We start from the raw sequence: 27,553 nt of genomic DNA, 5'->3' as shown, positions 1-27,553 counted from the left end.
ACATAGAGATATGCATACAAGGGTGTTTGTATGTACACAGAAATCAACTTGAAAAAATTGCTATTCATTTGATCACAACCACTTAATATATTAACCAAAGTAATATTCTATGAAGATCCTAAACTATATCATTAAAAAAACAAATCTTTGTGAACTTGTACCTGCATTCCATCATACATCATAGCATGACCTCATTCATTGTGAGGAAGAATCAAAATATTTAGTGAGAAGCAGGGAGAGGTAGGTAGTTTTTAGGTAGGTAGGTAGCTAGATACGTAGATAGATAAGAAACACTATGAAATGAAATAAATAAAAATTTTACACTTGCTTGCTCTTATAAAGTAGGCATTTATCAATTACTGACATGAAAGAAAATAGAGAACAGAAAAGATATTTTGGTAGGAAGTTGCAGTTAACCGAGAAATATAGTACCTAGGGAGGTAATGGGAGTTTTGGCCACAGCCACAGACCTTTTCAAAGTCTGTGGAATAACCTACCTATTGAAATAAGAATTCCCATTTCATGGGCCATTACTTTCTTTTTCAAGTGATTACGGATATATTATAGAAGAAAAGTCCTAATCAGACCAGGAAATAGGACATTATAAAGTGGCTTTTCTCTCTATTAGGTCCCCAAAGGTTTTTATCTTGTCTGTTTTTGATCATCTCTAGTTCTCATGTCTACAGGGAAGAATATTCTTCTTTCTAATTGTGCTCAATGACAGATACATTTTTCATTATACTTAAATTTTTATCTTTCTAAAAGTTCAGATCATTATTCCTTGTTCTAAGACCTTTGCCAGCTTAAATAATTCTTCCTTCTCTTTTCTAATATACCATCGCAAGTATTTATACATAGTTATCTTATTCCCTCATTTGTCATCATGTCTCTTAGCCTTACATATTAAATATCCTTAATTTTCTTTATTGGATCATAGGCCTTTTTACTTTTATCACTTTCACCATCGTTTAAGCTGATTCTAATTTTACAATGTATGTCTTATGTTGAAGACATAGGAGAAAAAAGGAAAAATATGAGAAAACTAAATCATATATTTTGTCACAAGAGTTTTTATATTGTTGTTTCATAACTCAACTATCAAATTTTCAGAAAGAACATGAAAATTTTATATTAAGCTGACTTTTGGCTTACATTAACATTAATAACAAGTAGTCAAAGATTCCAGGTATTTTATAACTACATATTACTTACTATCCAAGAAGATCCTTAAGAAATTATTAATAAACACTTTACAGCATATATCAAAAATGTAAAACGAAAGTGGCTGTGCATTGATTAGTAACAAGGAATTCCACCATAAACTGACTCTTCCATTTTCAGTGTCTGGAGTGTGTGTGTGTGTGTGTGTGTGTGTGTGTGTGTGTGTGTGTGTTTCAATAGTATAGTTGCAATATTTTAACAATGGTATAGTGGCTGAGAAACAACGATCATAGTATATTCTATTGAGTTTATAATATTTGTATATCGATAAGAATTAACAGAACAAAATTCTCTGAAGGTGTCTAAGGACTAAGATATAGACATTTACCATTATATTCAAGGAAATATTGGTCAAAACTAAATATTACGTCTAGAATCTGTCATATGTCAGACTTGATTTTCTTTTTAAAACAAAATGAAAAAGAAGCAATAACAAAAATATTTTCTTTTGAACCATCACTGAAAACAACTTTGGTCCATGTTTCCTAATTGGTCCTGTACTTTCATGTTATCCATACCTTTGATCATATTGCTTTTTCAATCTGGAAATCTCTTTCCTCCATTCTTGTGTCTTGAGAACTTCTAGGTCCAGTTGAACGATCTCCTCCTTTATGTTCGCCTTTCTGATGTTTCCAATTAATTCATTTCTACTTTATTCTGAAGATGCACAGCACTGTTTTCATTTGACAGATATGTATCACATATTATTGCATTTCTACAAAGAGTTAAACATTTTGCTACTAATAGGAAAAGCAATGGTGAGGAAACATGTTATCTTTTCTCATGGTACTTATAAGGGTAAACACTATAATTAATCCATCAGATAATCACATAAATAAATATGTAATGTGCTGTAAGGAAAATGAGCTCACTCTACTGTTTGTTCTCATGGTTCTTCCAACATCACAGCAGTTGGAAATGGGTCTACGAGGTCTAACAATTAAGTTCACGAACTCATCGTAGAAAAAGTGCTATATACCTCATTGCTGAATATCACTACAGTCACCTTTGAAGTACTCCCGTTGGGAAGCTATGCACCCATACCAGCACCTAGTCCACCCTTCAAAACAATTTTGGAACTCTTTTTCTGAAATGGCCATCACAGCTGTCATTGTATTACCATTGATGTCCTGAATGTCATCAAAATGTCTTCCTTTCAATAGTCCCTTTATCTTTGGGTAAAGAAAGAAGTCATTGGGGGCCATATCAGGTGAGTAGGGAGGGTGTTCCAGTAGTTATCTGTTCATTTGCTAAAAACACCCTGATGGGCAGTGCTCTGTGAGCTGGTGCATTGTCGTGATGCAAGAGCTATGAATTGCTGGTGAAAAGTTCAGGTCATCTAATTTTTTCATGCATCCTTTTCAGCACTTCCAAATAGTAAACTTGGTTAACTCTTTGTCAGGTTGGTAAAAATTCATAATGTAATGAATAATCTCTCTGATGTGAAAAAAAAAAAAAGTTAGCAACAGCATTGCAATAAGTTCGCAAACTTAATTGTCAGAACTCACATGCAGTTGATTCACTAGAAGCTGAAAGCTTAAGAACAGAGATCGGTTCTACTGTTTCTTTATATCTCTCATGATGTCTTGTACAGATTCTATAGCAGGTACTCGATAAATGCATGTTAAATTGGGTGCAGGTGTGCTCACTGGGGATTTTTTTTTAACAGTATCAAAGCAGAGTTTGTACACCACCTGCATCAGATATACCTGAGGTGCTTGTTAAAATTCAGTCTCCTCTGAGAACTTTTGAATCAGAATCTTTAATGGAAACTGGGAATATAAAATTTCAATTAAGTTCCCAAGTGGTTTTCAGGCACACTGTTATTTTGGGAATCACTGGAGCAGAAAATATGGAGCACATATTTAGAGAATAATTTGCTACTTGAAAAAAAAAAAGAAAAAAAATCTTGATATTTAATACATTTAGTATACAAAGTATAAAAATAATATACTTTCTTGCTATTTATTTGTATTATAGTTCAAGCTATTTTATAGGCATACTATATTATAAATTAGTTTCCCCAAGGCGTTCAATGAGGTTTTCTATCATGTGTCTATAAGTAAAGAAGCAAATACTCCTAATTACCTACTTATCATCCTTTATCTCTGTCTGTCTCACTAAGAGTGCTGACTTTTGCTTTGGGTGACAATGTGCCTATTCAAAAGTAGTAATGTGAATACTTTGCAGAAAGAAGTATACTATGTGACCTGGCTGTGGCCAATAACCTATAAGCAGTAGTCATTCAGTGAGGTTTCTAGAAAATATTTAAAAACATATATATTAGTCCTTCTCTCTTGCCTTTTCTTCCCGCCGAGAATCTGAACATGTTGGATACAGATGAGAGTCACACACTTCCAATGGTGGAGTGTAAAGAAAAAGGTGCCCAGGAAGTAGGTGACAACGTGGAATGCATGGCACACCTCTCCTCTCCAGACTTACATGAGAATTATAAACACTTTTAGTATATAAACCACCATGATAGGATTTATGTCCTTTCATTTTTAATGGTATCCTTAAATAAGACATCTGTGGTAGCCTGAATAATTATCTCCCAAGTATGTCTCCATTCTAATCCCTGGAACCCACGCATACGTCACATTACATGGCAAAGGGGCATTAAGGATGCAGGTGGAATTAAAGTCTGTCATTAGAGAGCAGATTATCCTGGATTATCTGAGTGGGACCGATATAATCACAAGAGTCCTTAAAAATGGAAGAGGAAGGCAGAAGGAACAGTGTCAGAATGAAGTGAGGTGAGAAAGACTTGACTGCACACTGCTGGTTTTGAAGACAGAAAGATGCCAGGTGCCAAGGAATGTGGGTAACCTCTAGACACTGAAAATTATAAGGAAATGGATTCTCCCCGACAGTCTCTCGAAGGAACACAGAAAAATTGATTTTAGACTAGTGAAACTCATTTCAGATTTCTAACCTCCAAAACTGTAAGGTGATAAATGTGTGTTGTTCCAAGACACCAAAGTTATGAAAAATGTCGTAGCAGCAATCAGAAATGAATACAATCTCCAACAGAAAAGATAATCTAATCACTATTTAGTCTTTAAGAAGTATTAAAAACACTAAATACTATTTTAAAAAACAACATGCTGTGGGCTAATTTATATATACATATAAAAATAAAAGATTTCTGAAGAATATCATGAATAAAGAATATTTTACTATAAACAATTTTTTACAAGAACAAAAACTACTGCTCTACAAGTGATAATGCATTCCCTATTTAAAGATAGTGGCAATATAATCAAAATGTTCTGTACCAAATTAATTACGTATTGTTGACTTCCCTCTCAGTTGCAAGCTGGGAAGTAATGTGGAGCTAAGCAGTAAAGCTCTACATGGCCCCAAATCACCAGCTTCAAATCATGAGCTTTATTAACAAAGGGCAGAGTTAGCCAGAGTTTTAGTACTAAGGAAATGAAGGACTATCTCTGTGAAGAGCAACCCTCACTTAGAACCTGTGGCTAACCCTCATCTTGTAAGACAGGTTTGAATCTCCTATCACTTTTTGACCTGCTTATTTTGAACAATCCCGGAGGGTAGTCAGTCCTTTCTGTTATTGGCAAATTGGTTTTTTTTTTAATTTTTAAAATGAAATATATTGGTGTGACATTGCTTAATAAAATTATATAGGTTCCAAGTATATATTTGTATAATATATCATCTGTAAATCACATTGTGTGCTCACCACCCAGAGTCAGTTCTCCTTCCATCACCATATATTTGAGCCCCCTTTCCCTCTTTTACCTCTCTCCGTTTACCCTTTGGTAACCACTAAACTGTTGTTTGTGTCTTTGTTTGTTTGTCTTGTTCATTTATTGTTTTCAGTTTTGTATCCCACATGAGTGAAGTCATATAGTTTTTTATTTTTTCTGTCTTACTTATTTCATTTAGCATGGCAATAGTCTCAAGATCCATCCATGTTGTTGCAAATAAAAGAGTAAAATATTTTTTTAATCCAGAAATATCTAGCTTATTTAAAGTTCTCTCTTCATACAAGCCAGGTCTATTTAAACAATTGTAGACAAATTAATCTGCATTATGTATACAGATACAGACTTAATAAAAGAAACATAGTACCTCCATATCTAACAGTTATGTCCACATTGTTGAGAGTTTAACTTGAACTAAGTAAAACAATTATATGCACCAAACTAAGAGAATCTCCTGGTTACTTCAAATACTTTTGTTCTAAGAAATGGACTTATTGAGTATGACAACTACCAGAGAGCAATGTACAGGAGAAAAACCTAGAAGTAAGTGATTGTGAACAATGTCCAAATAAGCTTTTGATCTGGCTTGAAGAAAAACAAATTCTGTTTTCAGGCTATAAAGATATGACTGTTCTATCACGTGCACATGAATTTATAAATAATAAGCACGAAACAAAAAATTCTCTATTTGATTAAATATTTTATTAATTATCATCATCTGTGTTAACTTTTAGTCAGGATTTACAATGACCTGCATAAATTATATTACCACTTTTTTTTGTTGTTTTGTTTTCACAGATTCATTTATTTTCTCACATGCCCCTGCATTTAAAAAAAGAAAAAGTGTCTTCATCAGGGAAATGTAAATTAAACAATAATAAGACATAACTACACACCTATTAGGATGGCCAAAATTTTGAACACTGAGAACACCAAATGTTGGTAAGGACATGAAACAGGAAACCTCATTCCTTGCTGGTGGGAATGCAAAATGGTCCAGATATTTGGAAGACAGTTTGGCTGTTTCTCACAAAATTAAACATACTCTTACCATAGGATCCAGCAATTCTACTCCTTGGTACTTACCCAAAGGAATATGAAAACTTATTTCCATGCAAAAACCTTCATATGACATTTATAACAGCTTTATTAATAATTGTCAAAACTTGGAAGCAACAAAGAAATCCTTCAGTAAGTACATGAATGGATAAATAAATGCTGGTATTAGGTTGGTGCAAATATAATTGCGGTTAAAATGGTTAAATATAATTGCAAAACTGCAATTACTTTTGCACCAACCAGTACATCTAGACAATAGGATATTACTCAGCACTAAAAAAAAAAAAAAAAAAAGAAAAGAAAAGAAAAAGGAGACATGAAGGAAACTAAATGTATGTTACTATATGAAAGAAGCTAAGCTGAAAAGACTATATACTGTATTATTCCAATTTTATAACATTCTGGAAAAGGCAAAACTGTGAAGACAGTGAAAAGAATTGGTGGTTGCCAGGGGTAGGAGATTGGAGAGAGATAAATAGGCAGAGTATAGAGGATTTTTTGTGCAGTGAAAATACTCCATATATTATAATGATGGATATATGTCATTATACATTTTTCCAAACTCGCGGAATGTACAACACCGAGAGTGAACCCTAAGGTAAACTATGTACTTTGGGTGATTATGATAAATCAATGTAGGTTCATACTTGGCAACAACTATCCCACTCTGTGAATGAGGAAGGCTTTAAACGTGTGGGGGCAGGGCTGTATGGGAAATTCCTGTACTTTCTGCTTAATTTTTCTGTGGACCTAAAACTGCTCTAAAACATAATCTATTAAAAAAATTAAATGTTAGGCTGAACTCTAAATGCCAGATGTTAAGATCCATCTTTTTTCTCATAACCTAATACGATTCTTTGTTCTGTAATTAATTTCAGAAAAAATATATGTTACCATAAAAATATGTGTTCATTAAAGAATTTAAGAGTTTTTAGTACTATTCATCAAAGTTATAAAACGATTTGGTTCATAGTCAAAATTTTAGTCATGAACAAATTGATTGTTATTTTATAACCTAATTAAATTGGTTTGGCAAATGTCATTCTCTCCTAGATATTTTCTATTCCAAGTTGGAACGAACCTTAGAAATCAAGCAGACCAACCATTTCATTATAACACTGAAGAAATTGAATCTGGGATATTAAACAGGGTTAAGGTCACCCAGGTAATGTTATAATCTTGGTTATACTCATTATTATAGCTTCAATACAGAAAAATACAGACCACTATTCTTTCTCAGCTGCAGCTCTGCTTTTAGATTTTACTGTCACTGGATATGTTCTAAGAAAAGAGAAGTGAAAATTATTTAACATGTGGAAATGATGAGTATAAGGTAATGATTTAGATATATTCAATGTGAGTGACATTACTATAAGGGTACATACATATGGGTGACAAATTTAAAGATGTTTCTTACACAATACAATAATAGATTATAATAAATAAATAAATAAATTGGCGTTGTTTCTTACACAATATGATAATAGATCATAATAAATAAATAAATTGACAGTTGTCTATAGACACTGCCATAGCTTTTTGATCATGTTATAAAAAAGGAAGTCAATGAAAGTAAACTACTTTTGTTTTTATTTCAATATCCTGGGCTATCAATGATAATCTGTGCCGTATTTCAAATTTAACATTGTACTCAAAGCAAAAGATATACAGTAAAAAGCAAACATAAGAAATTTATTTTGCCAAATTTTGTAGACTTCCTAAATTTAACATAGAGCTTTACCATTCATAATACTGGACTTGATATTGAATATTTTTAGATTTTAGCAAGCATGTTTATTGTATTTGCTATTCATGATTTTTAAAGGCTTTACAGTCATTAGTTCATCTTATCTTCATAACTTATCAGATTTGCACTAGTATTATCTGTAGCTCACAATAGAGAAATTATGTCCTCTCTGCCTAATAAGTGGTAATTCAAATCCTAGCAGTCTCCAAAATCCAGGATACTATGTTACATCCTGGTGAAGATGATACTATGTGACATCCTCACCAGGATAGTATGTTACATCTTGGCTAGAACTATATTGTTTGCAGATTAGAATCCATTAAATAAGGCACACTTAAAGGCAGATCTAAAAAATGATTAACCAAATCTGAAATCAACTGAAAATAGACTATGTACAGTTAAATCTGATAATGCAATTATCAATAGATTAGGCCTTACTTATTTACTAACATCATTACCATGTATTTATATGTATATTGCAAAATATTTTAATTATGTGATAGTTTCTAGGATAACAAAAGCGTATTTTACCAAAGATATACTAAAATATTGGTATAATATATGGGCATAAAATAAACAACATAATCAGAATCAGAATGGAACCCAAAAATTGTCTGACATGCTGCAGAGATGAATGCAATATGGCTAAAAGCAATCCGGACCTCTTGTGTTCAAAAAGTAGTATGTGTAAGCATGGGGGAATCACTTAACAAGGACAGACCACACTATATTTCAAGAAGTTTAGCATCAAGGTGATCACTTAGTAAGTTATGTAAATGTCTACTCACTATTGCGTACCTCTGAAACTAATATAATATTGTATGTCAAATGTAATTGAAAAATTTACTTTAAGAGTTTAGTTGACAATTCAGTTTTTTTTTGTTGTTGTTTTTTTTGGGGGTGGTGGATTAACTCCTTTTTTAAAATTTATTTATTTTAATTAGCTGAGATAGTTAAGAAGAAATTATGGCTTATTACTGTTATAATTCACAATATCCTAAATTAAATTCATCCATTCAGCAAAAATGCACTATATGTTTAACATTCTATAAGTAAAGGTCACAAAATACTATTTTGTTAATATGTCTGTTTAATTTTATTTTTTATATTAGTTTCTGGTGTACAAAACAACATAATGATTACACATTTACACCCCTCACAAAATGATAAACCTCCCAAACACTATTTAGAAAAAAAATATATATGTGACCCTAGGTTTATTGTAGCACTATTCACGATAGTCAAGATATGGAAACAACCAAATGCCCATCGATAGATGATTGGATAAAGAAATTCTGGTACCTTTATACAATGGAGTATTACTCTGCCATAAAAAAGAATGAAATCTTACCATTTGCAACAGCATAGCTGGATCTAGAGAATATTGTGCTAAGTGAAATAACAATTCAGTTCTGAATAAAATTTTGAGGGGGAAAAAACAACTGTTAGTGTCAAATTAAGTTGCATTAGTAGAAATGAAGTATCTAGAATGATAAAGGGGAAACCTCTTTGCTGTTCCTTGAACAAATAGAGACTTGGCATTTGCTGTTTTCTCTTCCTCAGATGTCTTTTCTTACATACTTCTTGGCTTACTACTCTCATTAGTCATATTTTAACTTTAGGATCTTGCTGTTACAGAGTTCTCTGCTACCATCCTATTAAAAATATAACCCCCCTTTCACCTTCTATCTCTTGTTTCATTTTTAATTCATAGCACTTATTTCAATTTATTTGTTTATTGTTTTATCTTTCTTCTCAGAAAAGTAATCCTCTGAGAACAACGAACTTGTTTAATTCAGTGTCTTGAAAACTGACCTCATAGCTGGCACTCAGTAAGAATATTAACTGAATGAATCCAAGGCCAAGATTGTACGGCAATGTAATGTTTGATACCACACTCTATTCTGCTATTGAGTCAACACATGAGAGATTAAAAATTAAATGTAAACATATGAAACATGATTGCACTTAAATAAATATCTTCATGAAGCAAAATTACAATTAAAATGGAACATAGTGTGAAATCAGAGAGGCAGAGACAATAAGGAACATTTAGCCTGTTGAATAATGGGAATGTGCCCCATTCCATGCCTGTTCTATGATAGGCGGGCAGCTGCAGCTCCAAAGCTGTAATGTCTACCCTTGGTTATGAAATGGAGCTCTGGGGGTTAAGTTGGAGCAACATAGACTTAGCACCAAATGCATAACACATAAAAGGAAGAATAAGTAAATTCAACCTCATACAAGTAACAAAATTTTGCTCTGTGAATGACACTATGAAGATGATGGAAAGATAAACCACAGACTGGGAGAAATACATACCAACCAAATAGCTGGCAAATAATTCAAAACTTAAGAGTGAGAAAAAATAAAAACTTCAATTACAAATGGCAAATTAAAATCCAATTTACACCAGTTAAAATGGGAAGAAATCCATTTAATGGGTAAAGAGTTGTACTTCGAGTGAAGGAAATGTTTTTGAACTAGATAGAGATGGTGATGGTACAACATTTTGAACGCACTACATGGTGCTGAATTGTGCACTTTAAAATGGTTAATTATATTTTATGTGAATTTTACCTCAATAATTATTTTTAAACAAAATATTTAAAAATGAAAAAAAAAAAAAAACACCTGAAATGACAGTTCACTGAAGAGAATATATAGACAAACAAGCTCATGAAAAGTGTTAGACATCATTAGCTAAAGAACTGAAAATAAAACCACAATGAGTTATCATATGCCTATCAGAATAGCTAAAAACAGCAGTGACAGTACAAATTCTGACAAAGATGTGGAAATCTGGATCACTCATACACCATTGGTAGATAATGTAAAATGATATAGCCATTCTGGAAAACAGGTTGGCAGGTATTAAAATTGCATTACAACCCAGAAGTTTCACCCTTGGGCATTTATCCCAGAGAAATAAAATCTTATTTTAACTCAAAAACCTTCTCAAGAATATTCACAGCATTTTTATTGTAATAGCCAAATACCGGAAACAGCCAAGATGTCCTTCAACAGATTACTGGTTAAACAAGTAGCAGTATACCCATACTAGGCCAAAAAAAAAAAAAAAAAAGGGAACACAATATTGAAAAAACAAATTGGATAAATTTCCAGGGAATTACGTCAAGAGGAAAAAAGTAAAATGTTTCATAATATGTTATTCCATTTCTTTAACATTTTTAAAATGACAGAATTTTAGAAATGAAGAACATATTAGCAGTTGTTAATGGTTAGGGCTGAAAGTGAGGGTGGAGTTTGGAGAAGGCTGTGAGGGAGTTGGATATGGCATTAAAGGGAAACATAAGGGGTCTTTGTGGTGATAGAACCACTTGAAATCTTGACTTTAGTGGAGGCTACCTGAACCTACACATAAGATAAAATTGTATAGAAACACACACACACACACACACACACACACACACACACACACACACACGAGTATATGTGAAGATGAAAACAATCTAAATAAGTTTGGTGGATTGTATCAATGTCAGTGTCCTGGTGGTAATATAGTGATATTATAGTTTTCAAGATGTTTCCATTTGGGAAAAACAGACAAAAAGTATACTGGATCTGTCTGTATTATGTCTTTTGACTGCATGTGGATCTACTATTATCACAAGAAATTTTCAGTAAAAAAATTAAACACAGTGAAACCATGTTCACTCAAAGTAAGTGAAAATTATGAATTATAAAGTGTTTAAAATACAGGGTAGTGATTGTCATTCTCTGTATGAACTGAAACTAAAATGATTTTTTAAATGTATTACAGAATTGTACACCTGAAATCTATGTAACTTTACTAACAATTGTCACCCTGATGAACAAAACTAAATAAATAAAATAAAATGATACATTAAAGTTTTTAGACATTATTCTATAAAACAGATGTATAAAGTTTTCAGTGATACTTCTAAAGTACTTTTAAAAATCTATTTTCTTAAGAAGTGAAAATATATACTTTGTAATCTTCTGTAAACAACATAGATCAGAGGACGATGGTGGAGTAGGTACATGCTGTGTTTACCTCCTCTCACAATCACATCAAAATTACAACTGAATTACCAACCAACTACTGTTGAGAATCACCTGAAGTCTAGCTGAACTGAAGCCCCACAACTGAGGATGTACAGAAGAAGCCATCTCAAGACTGGTAGGAGGGGCAGAGACTGGGAAGCCCCAAGGCTGGTGTACCAATGGCTAGCTTCAGTCCTGTCTGGAGCACCACCTGGCCACCTTCATGGATGACACACCCAAAGAACACGCCGGGCAGCTACCAGAACCCCACTAAAGCAAATACTGCTATGTACAGTCAGCCCCTGCATAACAGCTCCCCCACTATAGTCACAGTCAATCTTCATACCAAGCAGTCTGAGGGTCAATCCCTCCCATTGATGTGCAAGCAGCAACCAAGTCTCAACTATAATGGGCGGGCACACACAAACCACACAAGGGACACACCTGGAGCACCCAGCTCAGGTGACCAGCAAGACTGTGCCGCTGGGCCCCACAAGACACCTACTACATAAGGACATTTTACTAAGACCAGGAGACATAAGTGCCTTACCTAATACATAGCAACAAACACAGGGAGGCAACTAAAATGGGGAGACAAATAAACATGTCCCAAATAAAAGAACGAAAAAAAAGCTCCAGAAAAAAAACTAATCAAAATGGAGACAAGCAATCTACCAAATGCAGAGTACAAAACACTGGTTATAAGAATGCTCAGTGAACTCAGGGAGAACTTCACCAAAGAGACAGAAAACATTAAAAAAAAAATGGAGATAGAAAACACAAAAAAGAAGCAGTCAGAAATAAAGAATACAACACAAGGAATCAACAGTTTGTTGGATGAAGCAGAGGAAAGGATTAGAGAATTAAAAGGTAGCAGAAAATACCCAAAAGAACACCAAAAACAAATAAGAATTAGAAAAATCAGGTGGGTTTAAGGGGCCTCTGGGGCAACATTAAGCTTACCAGCAGCCACATCATAGATATAACAGAAGGAGAAGAGAGAGAACAAGGAATTGAAAACCTATTTTAAAAAAAATGATGGAAAACTTCCCTAACCTGACAAAGGAAAGACATACAAGCCCAGGAACTGCAGAAAGTCCCAAACAAGATGAATCCACAGAGACCCCCATCAAGACACTTCATAATTAAAATACCAAAGGTTAAAGACAAAGAACGTGCAGGTAAGTAACTGTTTTGCTCTTGAGAGCAGCAAGAGAAAAGCAGTTACTTACCTATAGGTGGAACTTCTATAAGACTGTCAGCTGGTTTCTCAACAAAAATTGCAGGCCAGAAGAGATTGGCAGGAAATTTACAAAGTACTGAAAAGCAAGGACCTACAACCAAGGTTACTATACCCAGCAAAGCTATCATTTAGAATCAAAGGACAGATAAACAGCTTCCCAGTCAAGAAAATTCTAAAGAAGTTCTCCAACACCAAAGGTGAAGAGGAGTAAGAGGTCCAAATTTCCAGGTATAAAGCAAGTAAGTATAGGGAATATAGTCAATAATATTGCAATAGTGTGGTACTCTGTCAGATGGTTGCTGGACTTAACATGGTGATCACTTCTCTAGGTATATAAATGTTGAACAACTATGGTGTAAACCTGAAACTAACATACTGTATGTTAGCTATGTTTTAATAAAAATCTTAAAAAACAAATGATCTTGATCAAACTCTGCCCCTGTTATCCCCAAATTGATCACAGAACAATTTTGTGTTCAAAATAAGGTAAATTTGAATAAATGGAATTAAAATTCAGAACAATTTATAATGGGTTAAAGTTTTCTTTAGTATTCTTTGTTAGCTCTTTTTTATTTGGAATCACTATTTTTATTTCAGGTAGTTCTCTCTCTTTTTCTAGCATGTATGCATAACAAATAGATATATTTTTCTTTGAACATTTATTTTAGAACTCAGTTATTTTATTAAAAAGAATATGAGCTTCTGAATTTTCAGATTATGTACCATGTGAAATTATGCACAACACAAAATTGAGTTTTAGTGATTTAACAGATTAACTTGAAATCATCTCTAAATTAGTCTATTTAGCAATCACTTTACTGGTCTTGACATATCTGTACATTCGTTTGTAAAAGAGAAATCAGTATTTTAAAGCTATAATTTCATCTTTATATGACATCTGCTATGGGCAATTGTTTACTTAAATAACATAGATATAGAGATAGAAATAGATATTGATATAGATGTATGATTTTGATTTCTATCAGCACATCTTTTCGTTTTTTTTAAGAGTATATATTAACCAAGATATAGCTACTTTCCCACAGTTAACTTGTTTTGTGTCATTTATTTTGGGTGCATGCTTACCAAAGAAAATATCCCAAATATAATCATGAAGACATATATTATTAATGGTTTGTATTTATTCAGCATTCTAAAGATCACCAGTGGTAAAAGACATTATTTTTATAATAGCTTCATCTGTCACATTGTCATAAATGTTCTGTATTACTCATATTTGGAGCAAATTATGCTTCCTCTCATTATAACATGAGATCCAGTGATGAAAACTATTCTTTGTCAATGAAGATTGGTGGTGAGCTTAGACACATGGCTAAAAAAAGATAAATTTTCCACTTAATGGTTAATTAACTTAAAATTTAATAAAAAATATCCTTCTTGTTTTGTTTGCTTTTAACATTGCATTAAAATCTCAGTTATGCTAAAGATAAAGAACTTTAACTAGGAGTCTGGAAATCAGGACTCCAATCCTGGGATTGTCACTAGCCAGTTATGATGCCTTGAGCCTCAGTTTCCACTTCTTAAATGAAGGAAGATAAATTCATGGTCTCTAAACTCCAGCTCTGTGTCCATGAACATACAATCATTCTCAAGTGGATATGGGTGATTTCATTCATTCAAGAGATTGTAGGTGGATAGATAGATAGACAGAGAATAAAGTTTTAATAATTATAAAAATGATTGCCCTAATAGTCTAGAAATTAACAATATATAACAATAAAAATATTGTACCATAAAAATATACTTGAAAAAGCTGGGAAATCCTAGTTCAGCTTCATCATATAGTCTATTGTATTTTGAAACTATGAGTACCCAACCTTTTTTTCCTATTTAACACTAAAGTCAAGTTTACTCAAGTAATATTTAATTGGAACAAAGGAACAGATTCTTTGTTTCTTCTGACAAAAAAATAGGAAAAAATATCAAAATACAGAGTGGCAACAGATATAAATATATATGAATATAATTAGCAATAAATAAAAGTAAGATTGTACAGAGGCAAATAGAAAGGGATAATCAAGTTTTGACTAGAATGTTAGAAGGTTACGTTACATCTTTAAGTTCTGTATCATAAATGAGTCTTTAAAGAACGTCTGTTGGAAAGATAATGCTTTTAAGAATCCCAAAAGGTTATTAAATTGAATATAAAATTATTTAAATGTAGAGAAAGAACTGTCTGTTATCCTAAGAAAACTTTAAATATTGCCAGGTACAATTTATCTATTTGCTTACTTCATATAGCAATGGCTGTACTGGAGGAGTGCTTAATCAAAGTGCTATGGCTTTTGCTGATTTTTCATAGCTGCCAAGTGATACAGTTATGAATTTTTAGACACATGGAATATGGGACCTTGTTGCATATTATAAACTGTCAGTTAACAAACTTGACAGATGGCACCGACCTAAGTTTCACTTGATAATAGGGCAATTGAAATCTTTGCTTCAGTCAAAGAAACGAAAACACATTACATAAATAATTCCACCGATGAATTTTGCAGTTTTTAAAGGTCTATTAATGTTTCTAAATGGCCAAGCCAAATTAATTAAAAAATGTGTGAACAGAGGTGTTAAACTCAGGAAATACTACTGTGTAACTACAGATCCAATGCTAACTGGAGGACACCTTCAATTTGTTCAGTCTCCATTGTGTGTCACTTAATTTACATGCATTATCACTAATCAATAAAACAGAGCTTAGCGAAAAGCCTTGCTTATGTAGGCATAGGTGGTAGAGTTAGAATTCAAATCCATAGAGCTTCCTTCAAAAACCTTGCGTTTTCATCTACAATACAAAAAACTCTCTATTTAAGAAACATTTTAAAATGATTATAGTAATTATTTTATTGACTATATTAATGTCATATTACTTCACTCCTATACAAAATCAAATTGAATTATCTTGTAGCCTTTTTGAGAACCCTCTTCCTTAAGCTCATCTCTCACTCCATCACTAAGCTCCCCCACTCTACTGAGTGTTTCTAACCAGCCTAAACGTGCGCTCCAGTATATCCAGTTTTATAACAGGTTACTGCACATTTCTCCACTATTCTCACCAGAATACTTCTCAAGAAAAACTGTGGGTTCATTTTCCAGTCCACTAACACACCAACTTATTCTTCAACACACACTGATAGGGTTTTTTCTTCCTTGTCTGCCACTGATGGCAGTGATACTTAGGACTCCATTTTGACAATTCCAATGGGAGTTTTCCTACTTTCATCATATGAGGTCTGACAATTAAGTTTGCGTACTCATCCTAGAGAAAGTGCTACATACCTCATTGCTGAATATCACTATGGTCACCTTTAAAGTACTCATCTTGGGAAGCTACGCACTGATGCCAGCAACTAGTCCACTCTTCAAAGCAATTTTGGAACTCTTTTTCTGGAATGGCCACCAGAGCTGTCGTTGTATTACCCTTGATATCCTGAATGTCATCAAAATGTCTTCCTTTCAATATTTCCTTTATCTTCTGGTAAACAAAGAAGTCATTGGGGACCATAGAAGGTGAAAAGGGAGTGTATTCCAATATAGTTATTTGTTTACTGGCTCACAACTCCCTCATAGGCAGTGCTATGTGAGCGGGTGCATTGTTGTGATGCAAGAGCCGTGAATTTTTGGCAAAAAATTCAGGTCTGACTTTTTCATGCAGGCTTTTCAGCACTTCTAAATAGTAAACTTGGTTAAATATTGGTATATATTCATAATGAATAATCCCTCTGATATAAAAAAAACGGTAAGCAATATCGTAGCAACAAGTTCTCAAATTTAATTGTCGGACCTCGTATTCAATCTCTCAATGTTACTACTCATATTTGACTACTACCTTCTACTGAAACACTCAGTTATTGAGAGACTGTGCTCTCTTAATTGCACTCCCTCTCTTAATTTTGTCTGTATATTTCCATTTCTGGTCTTTCAGTAAAATGTTGCCTTCTTAGAGGAAGTGTATTTTCCAGTTACACTCACTACATGTTTTATTCCCTTCATCAGATTAATCATGACCTCTACTATCTTAATTATAGACTCATTATTTTATTTTACTCTTGCTGTTGTTTCCCTCATTGAAATGCTACCGAAATAAGGGTCTTTTTACTGGTATATCCCTGTCCACAGTATATGCTCAATTAAAAATTGATTTAATGAATAAATAGATCTTAATTAATTTAAACCAAGTGTTCTCCTTTTAAGTTGGCTGTATTTCCTTGTTGAAACAATTTGTAGGTACTCAGGAATTTTAATTTAAAGTATTTTAAGACCAGGGTCTAACTCTTGGTCATGGCAGTTTGAATGGTTTTACCACAGCACCAACTGGGCTACAACTGGCAAATTGTATTTTTGTTGCTTTGAAATGTTTTGAATTAAGTACATGATATTTTCATGATTGATTTCAGGGTATATTCAGATTATACATACAAACATATTGATGATTCAGTGTTCAATTGTACAAGAGGCCAGGGAATGCCTCTATACTGGGATGCCAAAAAAAAAAAAAAAGTATATAAATGGACACTTTGGTCAGCGTTGCTCAAGCAGTAGTTCACCGTAATCAGAAGTGCCTGGACGCTGATGGTTACCACTTTGAGCACCTCTTGTCATTGCAGATGTCAAATGTCACTTGTATTCATCTTTTGTTATCAGTATATATTGAGTATTACAATTTTAATACAGTTTTCCTTTCTTAAAATGTGCACATTTTTTTGGCACCCTCTGCATTTGATGACTCAAGGATCACTGGAAAGCTTGTAAGTTTTCTGAATGCTGATGTCAAGATGAACTTGTAGGGAAATGCTTGGTAAGATGATGGTTTAGTAAAGAGTTTTATAATGTAAAATTAAAAAAGGTTTCTATAATATGTAATTCTTTCATACAGAACTCTTTATGAAATTGAACATTGGCTACTATACCCCTCATACCTTTACTTATCACTCTCATTTCCTTTGTGTTCCATCTTTGAAAACTGCATTAAGGTTTCTAGACTGCATATTCCCCAGAGCAGGAACCAAATATATCTTGTTCACGATTATATCTCTGTTACCCCCATAATGTTTAGGACACAGTAGGGCTCGATAAATGCTTAGTGAATGAGTACATAAAATAATACATGATCACTACTAAAAATGTTAGAATTTTTTAGTATTTCTGACTTTCTCATTACTTGTCTTTTAAAATTAATTTATTTAAGATACCTGTTATATTCTATGTAGTTCTTTTCTTTTTTAAAATATTTAATATTGAATTTCAAAATTTATGCATATGTCTTGGAAGTTGTGAACCTACTAACAAGGGACCATCTAGAACGATCACATCGGGGACATGGAAATAGTTTGGCATACAGAACTCTTTTTGAGGAGGCAATCTTTAAAGTATTTTACCTGTAACAGAGGAATGTCTCTTGAGAGAGAACAGGTTCCTCTAGAGAAACACGTGCATATATTAAAGGATGCAGGCCTTTAAAAAAAAAAGAATGTATGCCTAACAACAATGGTCTATGGCTGGACTGTATCATTTGTTCCGTTTTAGAAGTAGGAAATCCTTTAGTAAAAGAACATATCACAAGTCAAAATTTAAACTAATGATAATCCAAACACATGATTTGTAAGGAAGTTAACAGAACTAAGTTCCTCAACTAGAGAACAAAAAATAATATAACTCCAGAGAAACTTATGACAGGGAACAGGCCCCTTATTGTTTAGAAACATACCTAATCACAAAGAGAAAGGGAAAGAGAAAAAAAAAAAACAAAAAACTTTTTCAAAATTAAATTTATTCTAGCTTTCCTAGAGATTTATATAAATCCCCTACCATCCGCATAGTAAACATATGTTATATTCTTGGCTAATATTGACTCTGAAACACCGTTTTGAATTCATTTTAGAACTGAAACCAAAATCACACTTAAAAAAATAAATAAATAAAAAATAAAGATAAATAAAAATGCCAGTAAATAATTCCAAATAAGGGATTGAATAGATGAATCCATCCAACTGTGACCTATTTTAGCACACACATCTGTACATCAAACATTTGCCTCTATGATTTTCATGCTGCAAACATTTTTAAATCTTTGACCCTTGAGATTTCTGTGCTGCTTAGCATGCAGCTAAACTGCATTCAAACAATATTTGCATATGTAGTATGATTTGGTAGACTAAACCTCGAGATGCTGCACTCAAAAGAACAAGCACTGTGTTTATTTGTGAATTTACCGACTTCATGCACTTTAAATATGAAAAATGTGAAAAACTCTCTTTTGGGGATTTGTAAGAATAGTTTTCTCTTTACATGGCTGAATGATATGTAAATACAAAATCTTTTTTTTTTTTTTTCCACTTTCTTTCTAGTCTGCATGGAAGTTATATACAGGTATTGAATGATAAAGCACAGCAATGTGCTTTCATGAGGTTTTTGTGTATTCATGAGGTTTTTGAGAAACATTCACTTTTTACAATTTTTAAGTCTATAATCTTTAAGTTTATAACCTTCAAAGCAAAATCAGTCTCTGCTGGCTACCCCTATGAATACAAAGAAGTATAAATTATAATCCTGACTCACTAGGAATTCAGGGTGGACTTTTACGGAAGAAACACACACTACTGGTGAAATGGTGATTCAGTAGTATAATTGAAATTAGAAAAGCAGAGAGACATTTTGTTAAGAACCAAGTGGCTGGAAACATGATTTGGGCCCTGGTGATGGGGGAAGTTTTCAATAGAAAGTAACCTAGTACTAAAGTATATGAATGATTGTATGAGAGGCAGAAGGTCAGGTCAAGGTGCACATTTTAGGTATGGGAGACCTCTAAATGTCTGGGGAACAGAGGGGGAGCAGACGTTTGGAATTTTGGATACAAGTGAGTTATTGAGGAAACATTAAGAAAGTTTAGCTGGAGCAGTAATGTCGCATGGCCTAAGGTCATGGTTGTTTAATTCATGTTGTAAAGGCAACATAAAAATAACCTATTTTTCTATTATCTTTTGCAGAAGCTGAGGTCATATAATTTAAGAAGCTGAGGTCATAGAAGTCATAGAAGGTGAGGACAAAAATCTTAGGTATTATTCTGGCTAATGATCTCCTTATCCATCAATTTCAGTAGTTGTGCATGCAGGGATCACAAGGGTCCAAGACGGCCAGGGTATCTTCCTTGAAGAGCAGAATGCAACATAAAGGATCAAGCAGATGATCTTCATGACCCAGGAAGTTGGACAGGCCTGTGAAACAGGTTTTGTGATTGTCTAAGTATTTGAACTGGCTTGATAATGCTATTAATCAAAGTTTGCTTTTAGAAAAAAAAAAGTGAGAATTTCTATCTACGATCTTTGTCTTCGTATTCTCCAATATCTTCAACAGCCAGGTTTAAAGGATAGAGAAAGCTCTATAGTAGTGTTCAGTAAGTATCACATCAGGTATTATTACTAAAGCTGATATTTTGTTATTATTTTATTGAGCAGTAGCTAAAATAAAGATCAGCCATTTTTATCTTGTAAAACCCTTATCTTTGTGTGTTGTGGAATGAATGTAGGAATAAGGTCTAGACATGTTGGTTTTGTTTCATAAATTAAATTTCTTGTAATAAATTCCAATCATTTTGGCTAAAGAGAATATTTTTTTTCCCTTTACAATAAGGGATTCAGGCTACACCTAGTGTCCAGGTAAGATGGTAGATTCAATATTGATAAAGAGTTTGTGTGACCAGATTCATTATAACTGTTGATCTCTGCATACATAACTAATTCCTTAAATTTTGTCTTTTCTGATAACAATACTTTTATACAGGTTAATATCTATCATGTGCTTACTGTAGGCCAGGGAATACACTAAGAAATTTAATTGACTACTGAACTTTATTAAATTATCATAATCCTTAAATTGATTCTCTATCTAATCTATCTCTGTATGTATGTAAAGGTGAGATCACAAAATACAATAAATACTGAAATTTAAAAAATGTATTACAATAAAAGATGCATTAACATTAATCCCTCTCAAAATACTCCCTCTCGCTTCAAACACACTTATCCCATCGTTCTTGCCACTTTCTGACACTCTTTTATGAGTGTCTTTAGTTGCGCTATCAGGACTGCCTGAATGTCCTGAATCGTTTTGACTTTGGGAAAGAGCCAGAAGTCACCAGATGTGGTGTCCGATCCGGTGAATAAGGTAGATGAGGACATACCATAATGTTTTTATTTGACAGAAATTTCCATACCAGAAGCGATGTGTAACACGGAGCCTTTCCGTTGTTATCATAAAATATGATCAATGCTGCTGCAGAGTAACATCCAATGGAAAGTCAGGGATCTTCAATACAGGAAGTGATGCAGCAAACCTTATTAAGTGTGTGACAATTTTCAACTTGGTCTGTGCAGTCATTCAGGTATGGGCTACGGTTTAGAGAAGGTGTGTTTGAAAGTGTGCTGTCAATCATCCTCCATCATGACAATGCTCCATGTTACACATCACTTCTGGTATGCGGCAATTTCTGTCAAATGAAAACATTACAGAGTGTCCTCATCCACCTTATTCACTGGATCTGGCACTGTGTGACTTCTGGTTCTTCTCCAAAGTCAAAATGACCATGAAAGATAAACATTTTGAATCGATTCAGGACATTGAGACAGCCACTACAGAGTAACTAAAGACACTTGTGGAAGAGGACTTCCAGAACTGCTTCAGAAAGTGGCAAGAACAATGGGATAAGTGTGTTTGAAGTGAGGGGGATTAATGGTAATGTGTCTTTCACTGTAATTTTTTTTTATTTAAACATTCATGGTATTGTTTGATCACACAATATGTGTGTGTGTGTGTGTGTGTGTGTGTGTATATATATGAACATGAAAGTTAAGCAACTTTGCCAAGGTCTCAAATGCAACATATATGGACCATATTTTCAACTCAGAGTGAGAACTCAGAGCCAGTACTCTCAACTAAGACACAATACTTCCTCTTAACCCAGATTTCAATATTTCTTAAACCTTGATATCAATAAAAACCATGAGTCAACTACAGGGTTTTTATTTGTTACTCATCAATAAGATAATTAAAATTAAATATCTGGGAATGAGTGGGTTGATGGCTGTGGGAAAGTAAGAAGTGGGCCAAATATCTATTCTTTTTATAGATGGATCGATCTCAAATGCTCACATTATGAACTTTAATACAAAATATTCTTTGATGTTATCATCACTTTGACCCACTAATCTCTCATCAATTATTATGAGTCTTCCCAAAAATGTAGTACTGTCTATTTCCATTCTTCTTCCCAGTGCTACTTATCTATGCAGGAGAGGATGCTAGGGTCTCTTAGAGTTATAAACCTTCACTGAAAACATTGTGAGGAATTCAGGAAAAAAAAAAAAATTCCATTTTGACACTAACTTACACTGGCAACTTGGGAAAAACCCTTCCCTTACTAATGCCTCAGCTATTTAAGATGTAAAATTGTACCATGTGAACCTAAGGTATTTTTCAGCTTTAAATTTGTTGTGTATAATATGTTTAAAACCTTTCAATGGCTCCTCTTTACCCAAAACAAAAAAAGATCGATTTTTTTGACATGGTTTACGAACCCCTGAACCATCACGTGTGCTATTTCCAGTCTGTGTCTGGCTGTACAACCCTTGTTTCATTTCTTTAGCAGTATCAGCTCCTCCTAGCCTGAGAGCCTTGCACACGCTGTTCCCTCTGTCTGGAGAGCCCTGCTCTTTCCTTCCTTCCTAATCGTGTTCATATAATTTCTGTGTATCCTTAAGTGCTCTATGTAAAAGTCTTAAAGAAAGCTTTTTCTGAGTCCCTGTTACATTCTCTCACAGTACTGTGTACTTCTCTTTTATAACAATTACAGCAATTATAGTTACTTAATTGGCAATTAGGAGCTTAAATCTGCATCTTGAAACAGAATGTAAAAGACCTGCTTAGTTCACTCCTATATCTTCAACTTTCAGTACTGTTTGGATGTAGTAGGCATTCAAGAAATATTTATTACAAAATTGAATAAATAAATATAAAGGGAACTAATTAATGAAGAAAATATTTTGCCCAGAGTTCTTTATAAGAGCAACAATTCTCACAAAAGCAATATTTCCTCTCTTTTATATATTTTTCCATTTATTATTAAATAGAAGTAGTCATCAAGAGTGCTAAGCTCGTATCTATGTCATTTCTAAAAAAACACCTTTAGCAGAAATATTAAATATGCCCCTTAACTGGCAAAAGTGTCAAAAATCTCCCATGCTTTCCAACAAAGATAAAGTAATGTTATTTCTCAAAGAATCACCTTATTTGCCAAAACAAGTGAATGCTGAAGTATTTTTAAAATTTACCTACTTTCAAAAGTTTTTATTATAAACGTTATATTAAAAATAATGAACATAACCAATCCTCAAATTAAGTACCTGTTTATTACAAAAAAATAAAAGAAGTAAGAATACAAACAGTGCATAAGTTAATGTTAGAAGAAAACAATGTAGTGTTTCTTATCCCTTATGTAATGGAGAGCTGAACGCCATATATTTCACCCTCATACATGACAGAACTAGTAGTGTTTCCCTAATTTGCACTTATATGTAAAAATCCACAGGACTCATTTTCATTTTGATGTCTATGTTTGCAGTTTGTCAATGTGCAAATTAACAAATTTCTAGGGCATGGAATCTCTCCCTCCTCAAACCCACATGTATTTCTTTTCTTTTTTATTACCAGGAAAATATGCAATAATGTGCGACTTTCATTCTCTAGGAGTTCAACATCACATCTTCACAAGAGGTTAGCCCAGGAGCCAGGACTGAGAGTCTAAGTGAGTCATCAGGACCAAAGCGATATCAGCACTGCTCACGTGTGTGGCTGGTGTGAGCCAGCCCTGCACACCAGCCCGCATTTTGATGGTTCCACTGTGGTGAGAATCTCTACATCTTGTCTGAACTGAGTGTTCCCTAATAAGAAGAATGGAAATGGGTACCTCTGTTAATAGCTATTGAGTAAGGGGATGCCTTCATTTTCCTCTTTGTTTGTCCACGTTTGTGTTATAAACTTTGGACTATGGCATACTTTTCCACATTATCAGGATGAGCTCTCTTTATTTAACATTAAGGATACGATAGCCTAACTGTATCCTTCCCTCTTGCTCTCTCTTTCCTTTTTAATGGAATTTTAGAATCTTCAAATGGGTTCCTCCTGGAAATATGACATCAAGTCATATTTCCTACAGGAACTATTCTCACCAATAAGACAGAATGCTAATCAGGAATGTTTAAAATATGAGGGAGAAACAGGAAGTGTAAAGCCAAAGCCACTATTCAAAGCAGATATTGAGGCACTGCCCAGGCTGCTGGTGTCTAGGGGTAAAGAAGTCTAGATGGCCAAGGGCACACTATCAATGTTTCATCAGAACTTCTGCGATTTCATCAAGGAGCAGGGAATTCTACTTGGAGAACTTCCTCCTAACAGCTTTCATAATTGAATAGCCAGCCCATGGTGTACATTCCAAGCATAGAGAACTGTCAGTTGTTTTTATATCAAGTCTATGCTCTTTCTATTGAAACAGATATGCCTTTAGTGTTCTCTAGGCTAAGACATTGTTTGAGAGAATACATATCACAGAAGCAGAACACTTCCTAGCTAATTAAAAAAAAATGCATTGCACTAGAATCCCGGTTAATGGTTTTACCATAACAGCATATAGGATTCAGCCTTATCTGTGACGTGTTTCAGTGATATTAAAACCTGTTCTAGCTATGAGCAAGAATGGATTTGTCTGAAAACATACAGAAAAAAATTTCAAGTCATTTATCTACTTCATCACAGGCATAACCAAGTGGTTAATGAGGAGCACATGAATAGGCACCATTTCTTGTTTATCACAAAAAACATTTCCTTTTGGAAAACTGGTTCACTGGAAGATTACATCATCATTATTTTTTATTTTTCAAAATGAGCTCTCATTTAGGAGTTGTTGAAACATAATGTTACTGCTAACTTTGTCTAATTGTTGAGTAAAGGATCATGTGGATTTTAACTTTTTATTGAGAATTTAATGGTTTCTAATTTTTTTTTCAAAAAGGACCATGTTAAAACTTTTTTCAGTCTTTCATGTCAAGATCATTTAAAAAAAAAAATACCTGCAACTTACATTTCCACACACAAGTGCACCTTTTATTTAATAATTATTTACGATGTAGTATAACATTATAGCCTTCTACAATATAATATTGGGGGTACGTAAACCAGAATTTCAAAGTATTAATCCATTAACTGTTTAATCTCCAAAGAATATTCATCACATGTCCTTTTCTCCAATTCAACAAACATGGTGCTCTGTTGGAGATTCACAGTATTTGAACTAATTAAACTCTTTGTTGTGTGCATTTGGTAAAGGATTCAAAAGGAGATGACTGAGCAGACAAAATAAGATTAGTGCAGATTTTTCAATATTATTATTTCAGAACTGCCTGATCTTCGTATATCACAAAGGTCAAATTAATCTTTCTTTTATAAAGGCCACAAAATATTAAAATACTAGATAAATTGAAAATAAAAAGAGAAAAATACACACTCTGAATTACATTTTCTACATGCTACATTTTTTTGTGTTTGTGGCTAACACTTTATTTTGACTGAAAAAATGGATTTGTTATAGGTAAGAGTATCTCCTTTTGGAGTAATATATAATTATTTTAATTATTACAGGTGATATCAAGGTCTGCAAAGATATTACTTAAGGAATGCTAAATATAAAAGTCAAATTACTGAAAGCAGTCCTGCCCTGTGTGTGTGTATGTGCCCATGCGTTTGCATATACACAAATTTCCAACCGAAGGGGGTATTTATTTATTATATATTACAAAGACAGAGATTTTCAGTGGGGCTACATGATAGAAAGTCATACTACTTTTATAAATAAGTTATATTCACTATAAAATACTGAAATGACGTTTACAAGTCTTACAAACAATTATTTTAAAACAAAGCCATGCCTCAATTCACAAGGGTCATTTATATATTTATCTACGAGTCAAAATAGTTCTTAATTATCTCAAATGAGCAAGTATTGGGTATACATACCTATATTCTAGAGACAATTTTTGCTATGAGCATTCCTTAATATTGTACTGCTTTAATGATTAATATTATGAACCAATAATGTTAGTAAATGCTGCAGACAGAAAATGTGACAAAAGTTTCCATTCTGAATATTGATTTTTTTTCTGATTTTATTATAAATGCTGTTTTAAATTATCTGCCTTTCATTTTAGCACATGCTAAATCCTGGTTCTCTAAAAAAAAAAAAAAAAGGTGCCTGTACTTCTTTACTTCTCTTGTTGTGTATATGTTGGGGGATTGTCAGTCTATTTGTGTGCCTTGTAGGCATTTTGGGGAAAAATATACAACCAGGAAACCCTGCTTACCTCTCACAGAAGTGGTCAGTTCCGAAATTATAAGTCCAACCTTGATTGGAGTAAATAACAGGCAGAATATATGTAGAAACAAGAGGAAGTCTACCATGAAGAATGAGCAATAGAATTTTGGTGTTGTCCAGATCAACAATAATCTCACAAGGGAATTTGTGGACAAAGAAAGGAGAGAGAGGAGCCTCAGAGCCTGGAAATCTCCCCTTCACTAATTCACAATGGATTGGTGCAACACGTCCACAAGAATTCAACAACAAGAATTCAATACGCTACACAGGAAATTATGTAGGAGATTGAATTGCGTCTCCCCAAAAGTCCTCATGTACTAACTCTCAGCAATTCTGAATGTGCCCTTATTTAGAAACAGGGTCTTTGCCGCTATAATCAAGTTAACTTGAGATCATACTGGATTAGGTTGGGCTCTAAATCTAGTGACTGTTGTACTTGTAAGAGGATGAGAGGACACACAGAGACATGCACATAGAAAAGAAGATCTGAAGTCAGAGACAGAGATTCGAGTGATATAGTTATAAACCAGGGAATGCCAAGGATTGTCAGGAGCCATCAGAAGCTAGGAAGAGGCAAAAGATTCCTTTCCTAGGACCTTCAGAGGGAACTGTGGTACTACCAATATCTTGATTTTGAACTTCTAGCTTCAATAATTAATGAGAGAATACATTTTTGTTGTTTTAAGCTACCCAGTTTGTTTTACTGTGCTATGGCAGCCTAGGAAACAAACACAGGTGAATTTTCTGTAATAATTCCTAACTACACAAATGGAAGTTAACAAGTTGACAAAGAGAAATTATAGAACATTTCTATGTTTTTGATTATACGCAGAACTAAAATCCATCTGGAGTAAGAGTAACTCACACCTAATTCATTTTAGCTTTAAGCATATTGATTATATTTTTACATCTGTAAAAATGTTGCTGTACAGTTAATTCAGATTTTTCTTCAGTCAGAAGTATTCTATACTTCAGATTAATTAGCTTTTAAGGTTAAGATCTTAATTACAACTTTCAATCAATACAATTCAATATATTTAATGTAAACTTATATAAATTAATATAATTTCCTCATGCAATTTAAAATG

At 33.4% G+C, this 27,553-nt stretch overlaps 1 protein-coding gene and 1 long non-coding RNA gene across 14 annotated transcripts in view; one reads left to right on the top strand and one right to left on the bottom strand.

Annotated features, from left to right (window-relative positions):
- The window catches only part of TENM3 (teneurin transmembrane protein 3), a 2,441,918-nt gene that overhangs the window by 2,204,972 nt on the left and 209,393 nt on the right, over nucleotides 1-27,553 (bottom strand). The window lies entirely within an intron of this gene.
- LOC148755094 (uncharacterized) lies at nucleotides 3-27,326 on the top strand. Its single transcript, XR_016019348.1, has 3 exons — nucleotides 3-7,176; nucleotides 20,035-20,084; nucleotides 23,753-27,326. It is a non-coding gene; the product is annotated as an uncharacterized LOC148755094 (long non-coding RNA).

This window comes from Rhinolophus sinicus, chromosome 16, assembly GCF_057876585.1.
Source record: "Rhinolophus sinicus isolate RSI-liver-muscle chromosome 16, RSI-T2T, whole genome shotgun sequence".
NCBI classification, from domain to species: Eukaryota; Metazoa; Chordata; class Mammalia; order Chiroptera; family Rhinolophidae; genus Rhinolophus; species Rhinolophus sinicus.
The sequence above is the reverse complement of the archived record's forward strand: the minus strand, read 5'-3'. Positions and strand labels throughout refer to the sequence as shown.